This window comes from Hyperolius riggenbachi, chromosome 3 (genome assembly GCF_040937935.1).
Source record: "Hyperolius riggenbachi isolate aHypRig1 chromosome 3, aHypRig1.pri, whole genome shotgun sequence".
NCBI lineage: Eukaryota > Metazoa > Chordata > Amphibia > Anura > Hyperoliidae > Hyperolius > Hyperolius riggenbachi.
The window spans coordinates 510244884-510257198 of NC_090648.1; the positions used below are offsets into that span (position 1 = coordinate 510244884).

General features: G+C 40.7%; 1 long non-coding RNA gene across 1 annotated transcript; it reads right to left on the bottom strand.

Annotated features, from left to right (window-relative positions):
* Positions 1–418: 418 nt before the first annotated feature.
* LOC137561782 (uncharacterized) lies at positions 419–11941 on the bottom strand. The gene is made up of 2 exons (XR_011030108.1): positions 11688–11941; positions 419–767 (listed from the first exon to the last, which is right to left on the bottom strand). It is a non-coding gene; the product is annotated as an uncharacterized lncRNA (long non-coding RNA).
* Between the last annotated feature and the right edge of the window lie 374 nt (positions 11942–12315).

Consider the following 12315-nt stretch of genomic DNA (forward strand, 5'->3'; position numbering starts at 1 on the left):
AACACTACTCTGTATTAATAAGAGACAGGGAGAGAGGCACGCCCCTCATGGCTTCCTCGCTAACAGTTAGTTGAGACTGCCGGTTGGTAGAGTCCCGGGTAACTGGGACTCTACCCTATATATAATTTCTTAAATAAAAATAAAATAGAAAAAAATACATCCCTGCAAACAGCATGTTCCCCGATTATAGCCATGTTCCCCAAATATAGCAATGAGGCAATCGAGAGGAGGGAGACTATAACTTCTGCTTCCCTTCTCCGCTCTGCATGGGAGGCTGGGAGGGGGCTGTATCTGAGGGAGAAGGGGTGGGACGCTAAGGCCCCACCCAGCCCTAGCCCCTTTGCAGCTGCAGGAGATACACTTCTGCTTCACTCTTTTAGGCAAAGCAAGGTCAAGCTTACAGACAAATATCTTCATGCCACATTAGTAATCCATTTATTGCCAGCTCATTCGGTTGGCATTTTCAGGTTCCGTCGATTAAAATGTCTGGTTCACCATCCCCAATCACAGCATCGTAGAGATGTGAGAACTGCAGATGGAAGCGCTGTGGGGAAACGAAGGACTGCTGCCCTTTTCTGCAGAATCCTTGCTGGTGCATTTCTCCAGGATGAAAGGGCCCTTCTGGGGTGCCAGGATCTGAGCTGGGAGTTTTGGGCTCCAGTATCTGAAAAGAGGTGGAAGGACATTTCTGAAGGCGGAGCGGAAGCGTCTGGAGTAAAGGTTGTAGATTACAGGATTGACCGCTGAGCTGAGGTAGAAGAACACTCCTAGAGAGACAAGAGCAGACAACACACTTAGCTTCAGAGTCCTTGTTCTAACACATTGAGACCCGGGCCCATATACAATTAACTTTTTCTCCTGAGTTTTCTCCTAGGTAGTGATGCTCAGACACCCCCGATCACGGATTAGACCGAATTTGGCTGTTGCTGAATCAGAATCCCGATATGTTGTGATTTTGATCCGGATTTGAATTGGACTTCCAGATTCGACTGGATTTTCCTTTAACTTTCCTAGCAAAGCCCCCATACATGCTACAACCACCAAAATTGCATGGATTATAAAGGCGATCAGGGGCTACAACTTAAAAAAAAATTCAAAAAGACTTTATAGTTTTTGAGAAAACCGAATTTAAAGTTTCCAATGAAAAAGTATTGGTGATTAAATCCCGGTAAAACCCGCCGACTTTAGCAGTTATTAATAGCAAAGCCCTCTTACATGATGTAAACACCAAATTGCAGCATATGATAAGTAGAACAGTGGGACCAAGGGAAATGTGTTTTTTCCAAAAAGACCTTATAGTTTTTGAGATAATCGATTTTAAAGGTTCAAAGGCAAATAGTATACATTTAAATGCGATAAATGACAGTTAATGTATTTACCGCATTTACATGTATACTTTTTTCCTTTGAAATTTCCTTTGAACCTTTAGAATCGATTTTCTCAAAAAGTAAAAGGTCTTTTTGGAAAAAAAAAATCCTCTTGTTCCCACTGTTCTACTTAACATATCCTGCACATTTGGTGTTTACATCATGTAAGGGGGCTTTTGCTATTGACCGCTAAACTCAGTTGGGTTTAATCACGGATATTTTGTACGCGATCACGACCGTGATCGCGTTCCGAATAATAGTAACCAGGGCCAAATTCGTGATTGAATTCCGTGATCGAGAATCAATCAGATCATGTTGGCGGATAGTGAAAAAATTCTTGTGAATCACGGCTATTCTGTGATCACGAGGTCGTGATGAGCAACACTGCTATTATGGTGATATTTTTAAACTTGCTAATAAAATGCCTTTTAACCACCCTGGTGTTACATTAAAATCACCAGGGTGGCGTGCGGACAGTTTTTCTCAAATTTTTTTTCTGAATCATTGTAGCTAACTGAAAGTTAGCTACATGATTCACCACTAGAGGGCGCATCTGCCCATCTAGTCCGATCGCCGCCGGCTTTTACAGCAAGCAGAAAATCCCGCTTGGCTTCCCTCGTCGCCATGGTGACGATCGGGATGACGTCATCCACGTCATGGCGGTGGGGGGTGTCCGATCCAGCCCCATAGCGCAGCCTGGCACTGATTGGCCAGGCTGTGCAAGGGGTCCGGGGGGGGGGGCTCCATTACGCAAAAGCAAAGTGCTAGCTGCGTGTATTAAAAAAAAAATTATCAAAATCGGCCCCCAGGGGCCGGAGATATCCACTGCGGCGGTAATGGACGAGCTGAGCTCGTCATTACCGCCAAGGTGGTTAAATAACCAGCGAGCAAGAAAATATTTCAAATAGTTTTGATAGTTCTTTTTCACCTAGTTTTTGGTACTTTTTCAATTGCTGAAAAGTTATTGTAAATAGGAGATGACAAATTATCTTCTAGGAGAAAACTCATGAGCAAAGTGAATTGCATATGGCCCCCTGTCTTCTATATTATTTTTAGTCAACTATAATAATTTAAATAAGCCTGGCAAAAGATATTTATACATGTCAAGAATTATTGTCAGTTATATGCTAGCTAGAGTTGTTCCTTAAAGAGGAACTCCAGCCTAAAGAAACATACTATCATTAAGTTACATTAGTTATGTTAATTAAAGTAGATAGGTAATATAATCTCTTACCCACACTGTTTTAAAAGAACAAGCAAATGTTTGTGATTTCATGATGGCAGCCATCTTTTTGGTTGAAAGGAGGTGACAGGGAGCATGAGACACAGTTCCAACTGTGGTGTGTCCTGAGCACCTCTCCCAGTTGCTAGGCAACGTGAATAACAACATAGGAAATCCCATCATGCTCTGCACAGCATCAGGGAAAAAAAGCCCTGGCTTTTTTTCTTTGATGGGTGGAGCTTAGTTAAAAATGCAGCTAAAAATGATGCTTTGGTAAGAAAAACAAAGTTCTGATGCTGTGAAACTGTTAAAGAAACACCAAGCCTTTTCAGTTCTGCTGAGTAGATTTTTAGTCCGGAGGTTCACTTTAAAAATTAAACAAGTGAAAATAACTTCATTTCAAATGTATTCTGAAAAGTTTGCTAAAAGGATTTTTTTTTTATAATTTCTTCTGGGGGCTTAGATAATAGTTTCAGACAAAGTAAGGTCACCATGTCTTTCTATATTTTGAGAACTAAATATGCTGAAATTAGTGATGGCAGCAAACCTCAAATGTTATGGTAAACTTAAAATGTTAGATTGATAAAGCATTTTTAATCAAATAATATACTATATATTACACTGTCACCTGGAGGTTTTATAATCTTTATAAAATTAATATATAATATTAATATTTTTAATACCACTTTATAAAAAAATAAAATGATGGTTTTCCTATTCTTTAAAAATTATTAAATATTGACACCTGCCAGTGGAAATTATTTAAGAATTTATTTGTTCATAAGAAAAACAATTGTATAGAAAATTATTAAGTTATAATATGCAATTATATCTTATAGGATTTAATTGTATTATGAAGAACTATATAATCAGCTTTATATTTAAATTAGTATATTGGCTGAAGCATTGTATACCTTAACTATTTAAGCCCACGGGTATTTTTCAACTTATGCATCAGAGCAATTTTCACCCATTCATTCGCCAATAACTTTATCACAATGAATTAATCTATATCATTGTTGTTTTGCATGTTTTCAGTTTTGCATCAATCACTATTTACAAGCCTATAATTTAAAAATGTTAATTTGAAAATGTTCGTAATATACCCTCTTCACATGCATATTAAAAAAGTTCAGACCCTTAGGTAACTATTTTCTATTTTTGGTTTTTTTTTTTTTGTTTTTTTTTTAATTGTACATTTTTTTATTTTCATTCAAAATTTTATTTGGGTAATTTTTGGTGTGGGAGGTTAACAGTCAATTTGTAATAATGTGGGTTTATTTTTGTAAAAAATGTAGCTGTAGTTTTAATATTGAGATTTTTTTTTCAAGCCCTGGAAGCGAAGTACTCACTTCCAGGAAGTATAAGGAGGACGGGAAACTTTTTTTTCATCAGAAAGACGGCGGTTTCTGATAAGATCAGTCTTTCTACCCGGGACTTAGATCAATGAATGGGAACCATGTTCGCATTCATTGATCTCCAGGCTAATGGGGGCAACATGTGCGTGCATGTGCACGTGCGCGATCGCGTGCAGGAGTGCGCAGCAGCGCTACTTCAGCCGCCTGGATGTGACAATCACGTCCAGGCGGCTTAAATGGTTAATAAGCATTAAATTGCTGTAGACTGCAAGTTACAGATTCACGTGCTTTGCTGGGGCAAAATGGCCGACTCCATTTCTAGAATAGGTCAGACACATTCCAAACTAACTAGCAGAGAGACATATTATCAGAACTGCATCATAAAAAAAATAGATAGAATTAGATTGTTTAATATTTAAAAGTCCTAATTTATTGGGCAATTAAGTCAATCAGCAGGTCAAGATGACTGGTGACACCCATTTTTAATTAATTGCATCAAACAGACCCAATTAGCAAATGTTAGTATGTGTAAATATTCCAAACTAAGTCAATTCTCACAGATAAGTTAACCACTTCACCTCAAAGTGTTTTTCCCCTCAAAAAAACAGAGCAATTTTCACCTGTGAGCACTCTTTCCAGTCATTAGGCTGTAACTTTACTACTACTTATCACAATGAAACAATTTGTATCTTGTTTTTTTCGCACCAATTAGGCTTTCTTTGGGGAGTACTTTTTGCTAAGAATTATTTTATTCTAAATGTGTTTTAACAGGAAAAATAAGAAAAAATTGAACAAAATTCATTATTTCTCAGTTTTCAGCTATTATAGTTTTAAAATAATACATGCTACCATAACTAAAACACACACATTTTATTTGCCCATTTGTCCCGGTTATTGCAATATTTACATTTTTTTCCTTAGTACAATGTATGGTGCCAATATTTTATTTGAAAATAAAGGTGCATTTTTTCAGTTTTGTGTCCATCACTAATTACAAGCCCATAATTTAAAAAAAGTAATAGTAATATATCCTCTTGACATACATATTAAAACAGTTAAGTCCTTAAGGTAACTATTTATGTATTTTTTTAAATTGTGTGTGTAAATATATATATATATATATATATATATATATATATATATATATATATATATATATATATATATATATATATATATATATATTTTATACAAACAAAAATTTGGGGGTAACTATTGGGGAGTGTGGGAGGTCATTTTAAATGTAAAAATATGTCTTTTAATAAACAAAAAATGTTTTTAGATGTAATTTTACTATTTGCCCACAAGATGTCCTCGCGCATAACTTCCCTATACGTAACACAGTATTACTACGGAAAAAGGAAGTTATGCATGGACATGTAAGTATTGGATGACGGCGCCGCCTCATGGATGGCCGCGGTCATTCACAAAGGGACTTAGATCAATGAATGGGAACTGTGTTGGAGGAAGGGAGGAAGGGGAAAAAATACAAATAAGTAAGGAAATTTAATAAAAAATAAATAACATAAATATTTGTAAACAAAAAGAAAAAACGAAAAACTGGGGGAGGGGGGGGGGGGTTTGGAGGGGGGGGGGGGTACCCCAACAGGAAGCTCTGTTGTGCTGTGTTGTGCGGCCATGCAGGTTGGTCTTAAAGCTGCAGTGGCCAATTTTTTTTTTTTAAAGGCCTGGTCTTTAGGGGGGTTTAGCACTGTGGTCCTCAAGTGGTTACTATTCTGGTGATTTACTTTATTAGTTTTTCAGCACTAAGTTCTGTTAAGATGCCAGCAAGAAATTATTTTAGAAGCTATTTTTTATGTTATTTTTTAAGACGATTACTGTACGTTTTTTCATAGCTGCCAATGCAGATGATGATATTTTTGATCCTATTTTACATAACCTATTTTCGGCGCTACCCGCTGGATACTTGGTGATAAAATCACTGTTTTAATCATTGTTTTTGTAAACAATAAAGATGGCTGCCAAACAGGAAAATACATTATCAGAGCATGTGCCCATTTGCAGAGGCTCCTCTCAAGCCTGACTTGACTGCAGGAATGCTACTCCCATTTGTTGCCTTAGCTGCTTGTCTGGGCTTTGAACTGATCTTTCTGTACTCACGGCTGTTCACAATGCCACAGCTCCATGAGCCTCGCCGACAGGCTGGCTGTGAGCAGAGACCTTGCCTGTGACTCATACACACAGCACACACAGACAGCCTGCAGGGGGCGTGGAGGAGGTGTGCATAACTTCTCCCTATCACAGCAGAGGCAACACATTCCTCCCTGGGTCGACAAAGCTTGACAAGGAAAAGAAAATTAGATATATTACAGAGACAGTGCAACTAGAAAAGGCTGCAGTAATCCAGACCACATTAGAACAGGTATAGGAACTTATAGGATAGAAGAAATAAGGCTGAAAATGTTGTTACAGAGTCTCTTTAAGGTTTTTGAGAAAATCAATTATAGATTTTTCACTCTGAGTGTGGGAAATGTTCTAAAGGCAGCTGACTTTAGCTGATAATAGCAAAGACCCCTTACATGCTAGAAACATTGCTTTTAACCCTAAAGTTGGCAGTTATACGCTTCCCATTTAAGTCTATGGAGCCTGCAGAGAATGGCCGGTTCGCAAACATTTGCAGTAAAATTTGATGTTCACTACATCACTAACCACCAGAGATAATTTTAGAATGTAAGTCAGGGAGAGGAATGATTTTACAATGGGCAAACACTGACTAAATAATTAATAAATGATTAGTGTAAAAAAAGAAACAATTTTATTTATTATGTTATTTATACGGTCTACAATTCTTTTTTACATTGCTCAATTTTCTGCATCGATTTCTGTACAAATTGATCACAATGATTGGCCAGGCATGCTGGAAAATAGACTTACATGGGGGTGGAAGGCGTAAGAGTGTTTTCCAATAGATTTAATGCTGTAAAATCTATTAGAAAACTGTCCGGGTAGATCGCTCGTGGGTTGGGGGTGCCATACAGATGCCCGATTATCAGCTGACGTGGTTTGAATGGAAACATTACATATTTTGCTTTTGAATTCTTTGTGATAAGCGTGATTAGGGGTGTTGCTAGAGGTGTGGTAGGGGCGTGTCTTGAAGAGCCCCCCTTTCTTAATTCAAAAAGTTGGGGGGTATGATCAGTGAGCCCATTTCCACTTATATGTGGGCAGCACGGTGGCATAGTGGTTAGTGCTCTCGCCTTGCAGCGCTGGGTCCCCGGTTCGAATCCCAGCCAGGTCAACATCTGCAAGGAGTTTGTATGTTCTCCCCGTGTCTGCGTGGGTTTTCTTCAGGCACTCCGGTTTCCTCCCACATCCCAAAAACATACAGTTAAGTTAATTGGCTTCCCCCTAAATTGGCCCTAGACTATGATACATACACTACACGATACATACTGTACATAGACATATGACTATGGTAGGGACTAGATTGTGAGCCCCTCTGAGGGACAGTTAGTGACAAGACAATAAACTGTACAGCGATGCGTAATATGTCAGCGCTATATAAGTATTTGAATAAATAAATATGTAAGACCATGCACCAGGTATAGGTAGAAAAAAATAAATAAAAATGCTAAAAATAGAACACACTCATTCTTGTCCCCAATAAGGAGTCTTGCTCCATTCTGCCCCCCCCCCCCCCCCACACACACACACTGCTTTGCTACTACTTGCACACTGAGTGATCCAAAAACAGACCGTCCTCTCTCAGCCACGTCATACTAATTGTCAGTGCAATGCGCTAAAGCGGATCCGAGATGAAAAACTAACTATAACGAGTAACTTGTCTATATGTCTTATCTAAAGTTTAGATCATTTACACAGCATAATTAGCTGCAAACAACTTCAAAAGTTGATGAATATTTATTCCTGTGATACAATGAGAGCGGCCATGTTCTGTTTTTCACATTGTCACAGCTTGAGGGCTGGAGATGCTATCAGCTTGCCTGTGTGTAAATTCTGTTCCCTCTTCTCCTCCCTCCTCCCCTCTGCCTCTGAAATCTCTGGCTAGTAACCTCCTCCTCCTCCTGCCCAGACTGAGCTCCCATAAGCCCTTTCTACAGTGCCAAGGCACAAAAGGAGCTGTGGGCGAGGCTTGTTTAGTTTATAGGGAATTAGAGTATTAAAACAAAACAAAAAAAGTATTTGGCTTGAGGAATGCCCTACAAAACTATAGGAAAGGAACACAATTATGCAATGAGTAAAAGTTTATCTCGGATCCACTTTAAACACTTAAACCCGAAGGGTTGTTTATTTTAATATAAGATTATATACTCAAGTGTCCCCAGATTGTTGAGACGAAGGTAGAATAGGGGATCCTAGATTTTCCCTTGGTGAGCTGTGGGATGGCGCGGGTAAATTTTTCCTTCCCGCTTCAGGAGACCTAGAGAGCGATTGAAGAAATTTGTCTGCTTCTTGAGGAGTTTTGAAGGTAAGAATTTGGCCTTCTGCATCGGTGATTCTAAGTAAAGCTGGATATAGTAGTGCGAACCTCACTCCCCTCTTCACCAGTGCAGAGCATACCGGAGTGAAGGTCTGTCGTTTGCGTGATACCTCCATGGAATAGTCGTTAAAAATGCGTATCTTAGTTCCTTGATATTCCAGTCCATCTTCCATTGCTTTATAGGCTCTGAGAAGTCTGGCCTTATCTGTGTAGTCTAAGTATTTTATCATCACCATCCTCGGCAGGGTCTTAGCTTTATTGGTTTGTTTTAGTACTCCGACTCTGTGAGCTCTTTCTGTTTTACAGCTGCCTTGTATGGATAAGAGGTTCGGAAGGATATCTTCGCTAAATTCCTTCAATGCTTCAGGCTTGATGCTCTCCGGTAGTTCTACAACACGCAGATTGCTACGACGAGAGCGATTCTCTAGATCTTCTATTCTCGAGTGATACGTTTCATTTTGCCTTAACGCTTCTGAGAGATCTTTAGAAGTGGCAGCGAGATCGTCCTCACACTTTGAGATACTTTTTTTCGGCCTCTACAAGCTGTATCGAGTGTGTGCGTACCTCGTTAGTAATGGCCGCCAAGGATTTAGTGATCGCTGCCTCTATAGCGTTGTGCAGGTCCGGCATGAGGCATTTGGCCACTTCTTTCGCCATCTGTTTATAGCGGTTCGTTGTGGGTGTCTTTCTAAGGCGTCTCTCCTCTCTGCCTGAGTCTTCCTCCCCCTCTTGCTGTGAGGAGTCTTCCGTGGCATAGGCCTCAGGGAGCGCCATCTTGTCTCGTGTTCGTCCGCTCCCCACTTCTCCCTGTTTAACGGACGCCCGCGTCAGGTAGCGGTCCGTATGCTTCCTTTGAGGCTTGGGAAGCTCCCGGGGCACCTGGGGAGGCGAGTACCAGGTATCTTGATGTAGATTTGCCTGCTGCGCATGCAATGGGTTCGGCGGAGCTCCACTCTTCTCAACCTCTCATGTAGGCGTCGGAACCGGAAGTCCGGGGTTGTTTATTTTTTGCATCTGAGCAACTTTCACCTCCCATTCATTTGCCAATAACTTTATCACTAATTATCACAATTAATTGGTCTATATCTCGTTTTGTCCGCCACCAATTAGGCTTTCTTTGGGTGATACATTTTAACAGGAATATTAAGAAATTATTTCTCAGCTTTTGGCCATTATAGTTTGAAATTAATACATGCTACCATAATTAAAACCCATGTATTTATTTGCCCATTTGTCCCGCTTATTACAACATTTAAATTATCACTATTTACAAGCCCATCATTTAAAAAATTATATTAATATACTCCTTTGACATGCATATTTAAACAGTTCAGACCCTTAGGTAACTATTTTTTTTTTTTATTATTATTGTAATTTTTATTTTTTTATTAAACATTTTATTGGGGTATTTTTTGATGTGGGAGGTAAACAGCTAATTGTAAATGTTAAAAAATGTATTTCTTTAATAAATGTGGATGTGTGTGTAGTTTTACTATTTGTCCACAAGATGGCCACAGTCAAAAAGTCCTGGGAGCGATCGATCTCGCTCCCAGGAAGAAAAATGAAGACGGGGAACATTTTGAACTCAGAAAAACCGCAGCGTCTGATGGGACGCTGTCGGCTTTTTTGCGGGGGGCTTCGATCAATGAAAGGAATCTATAATCTCTTTCATTGATCGCTGGGCTAACGGCTGGCAGCGGGAGCGCGCACAGGAGACCCCGCGGGAGTGTGCGTGGCCCACGGGAGTGTGCGCAGCCAAACTGGACGAAAATGGTTAAGTGGTTAAAGTAGTGTTTTTACATGTAGTATCAATATTATCCACTAGACGGTATTAGATGCCATTAATTATCATCAAATCAAAGTCAAATCAAATTGGCATGACCAAGATTCATTACAGGTATTGCCAAAGCAAGGGGAAATAGGGGACATTGGAGGGGGTGGGGTAGGGGGACAATGGCTAAGCAGTCTGTGGACATTTTTTAGGTTTACAGTTCCGTTATGCTCCTCTCAGTCTGTGGCATGCTGTGACATAGTGTGCAGCGATTGTCACTGTGGATTCCTCTTCTCCCAGTAGGATATATGTTTTTCTCTCATCTTCTAGTGTGAGAAAGTCTGGGAATAGTTCCATCAGTTTCTTAAAGTAAGTGTCCCTGGTAGCAGTATATTTGGGGCAGTGCAGCAGGAAGTGGCTTTCCTTGAAGGGTCTTCTGCTCACAGTGTTGGCATAGTCTCTCCTCACTGGGTTTGTACGTCTGTCTGTGTCTCCCAGACTCTATTTCGAGGTTGTGAGCACTCAGTCTGTAGACACTCAGGATTTTCCTCTCTTGAGAGTTTTGCAGCTTTTCCAGGTATGGGGCCATTTTATATTCTCTTTGTAGAGACTGGTATATGGTTAGCTTTTGTGACTGTTTTATTTCACTCCTCCATTTATCTACATAGTCCTCTTTGCTCTCGGCTGTAGTGTGTTTTATCTGGACTTTTGTTATGACCTGTGGGTCGGGGGTTGGAGAGAGTATAGAGCTGACCATGACTTTCAGTGCACACGGCTTTTCTTGGTCTTCATTATGCAGCATGGCTTTGTACATACTGTGCTGTACAAACTAGTATACAAATATCATGGACACCTGAAGTGAGAGGGATGTGGAAGCTGCTAGCGGGTTGGGAGGATGGCGATCGGGCAGACAGATTACTGGGGGCTGGAGGAAGCACCCAGGGCTGGTCCTAGCTACAATGGGGCCCCCGGGCAAAATTAACCTGGGAGCCCCCCCAACAGACCAATCCCCTCCTTCTTTCCTGACAGACCTGATCTCAATTGCCATGCCCCCCCCCCCCCCCCCACCATTACGCTAATGGTAGCCAGGCATTAGGGAATCTAAATGGGAATAAAATGTTTGTAACTTCATCCATGTCCAGCACCAGGCAGCATAAACGTAACTGCAATCCAGCAGTGTATGCACAGAGGGAAAAAAAACATGGCAACTTCCTTATTCCTGTCACTTTAAGTTTCCTTTGAAGCAGACCTGAACTCAGAACTTCCTCTTCGCGCTAAGAGATTTGCAACAGCATAATAACCTATAAAGAAAAACATTTCTTTGGTACAACAAATACAAATCCTGCAATAAATCTGCACTGTTTCTACTTCCTGCTTTCATGGAAACAGAGATCCTGTGCTTTCAAATGAGCTTATTTGTCGTAGACACAGGGGAAAGATCAAATGACAGTTGTGATTAGACACAAATGAGGGAGGATTAGACAGGCTAAACTATGTGAATACACACAGGGTGCATTTCTCTCCATTTTCCTTCAGTCCTGTGCCAGAGTTCAGGAACACTTTAAATCTGGACAAGCTTATAGCAAAACCCTGGGAAGGAAAATACTGCCTGGGGAAATGGATGCAAGGCCACTCTGTGTAGCAAACCCTGTCCCCCCCTCTGCAGCTGCACCCTCCAGCCAGGACTCTGCTTCTTGTACTAAAGAAGTGACAGCAAGGGGGCAGTGCAGCCTGCTACTGAGCCACTGCCAGCTGATCCATCTGCCGGGCCCATTAGAAATCATTGCACCAATCTGATTGGTTGGGAGCAGTCATGTGACCGCATACCCAAGATCCCACACTGCTACTTTGCATCATGGACAGTGTAGTCTGCTGCATCCCTGCTGCAAGTCCATTGGCCAGTTCAGGCCAGGTGGTGTTATTCCCAGAATGCTCTGCAATAGAGATGGGAAGTTCGGATCTTTTCAATGATCCGGATGATTCGAATCGGATCATTGAAAAGATCCGGATCTTTGATCCGAATCTCGGATCATTTTACTACCGAAGCATTCGGGGTGAGATGACTAGCAGGACAGGAGAAGGGGAGGGGGGTGGACACACAGAGAGAAGGGGAGAAGATGGACAGAGGGCAGGGA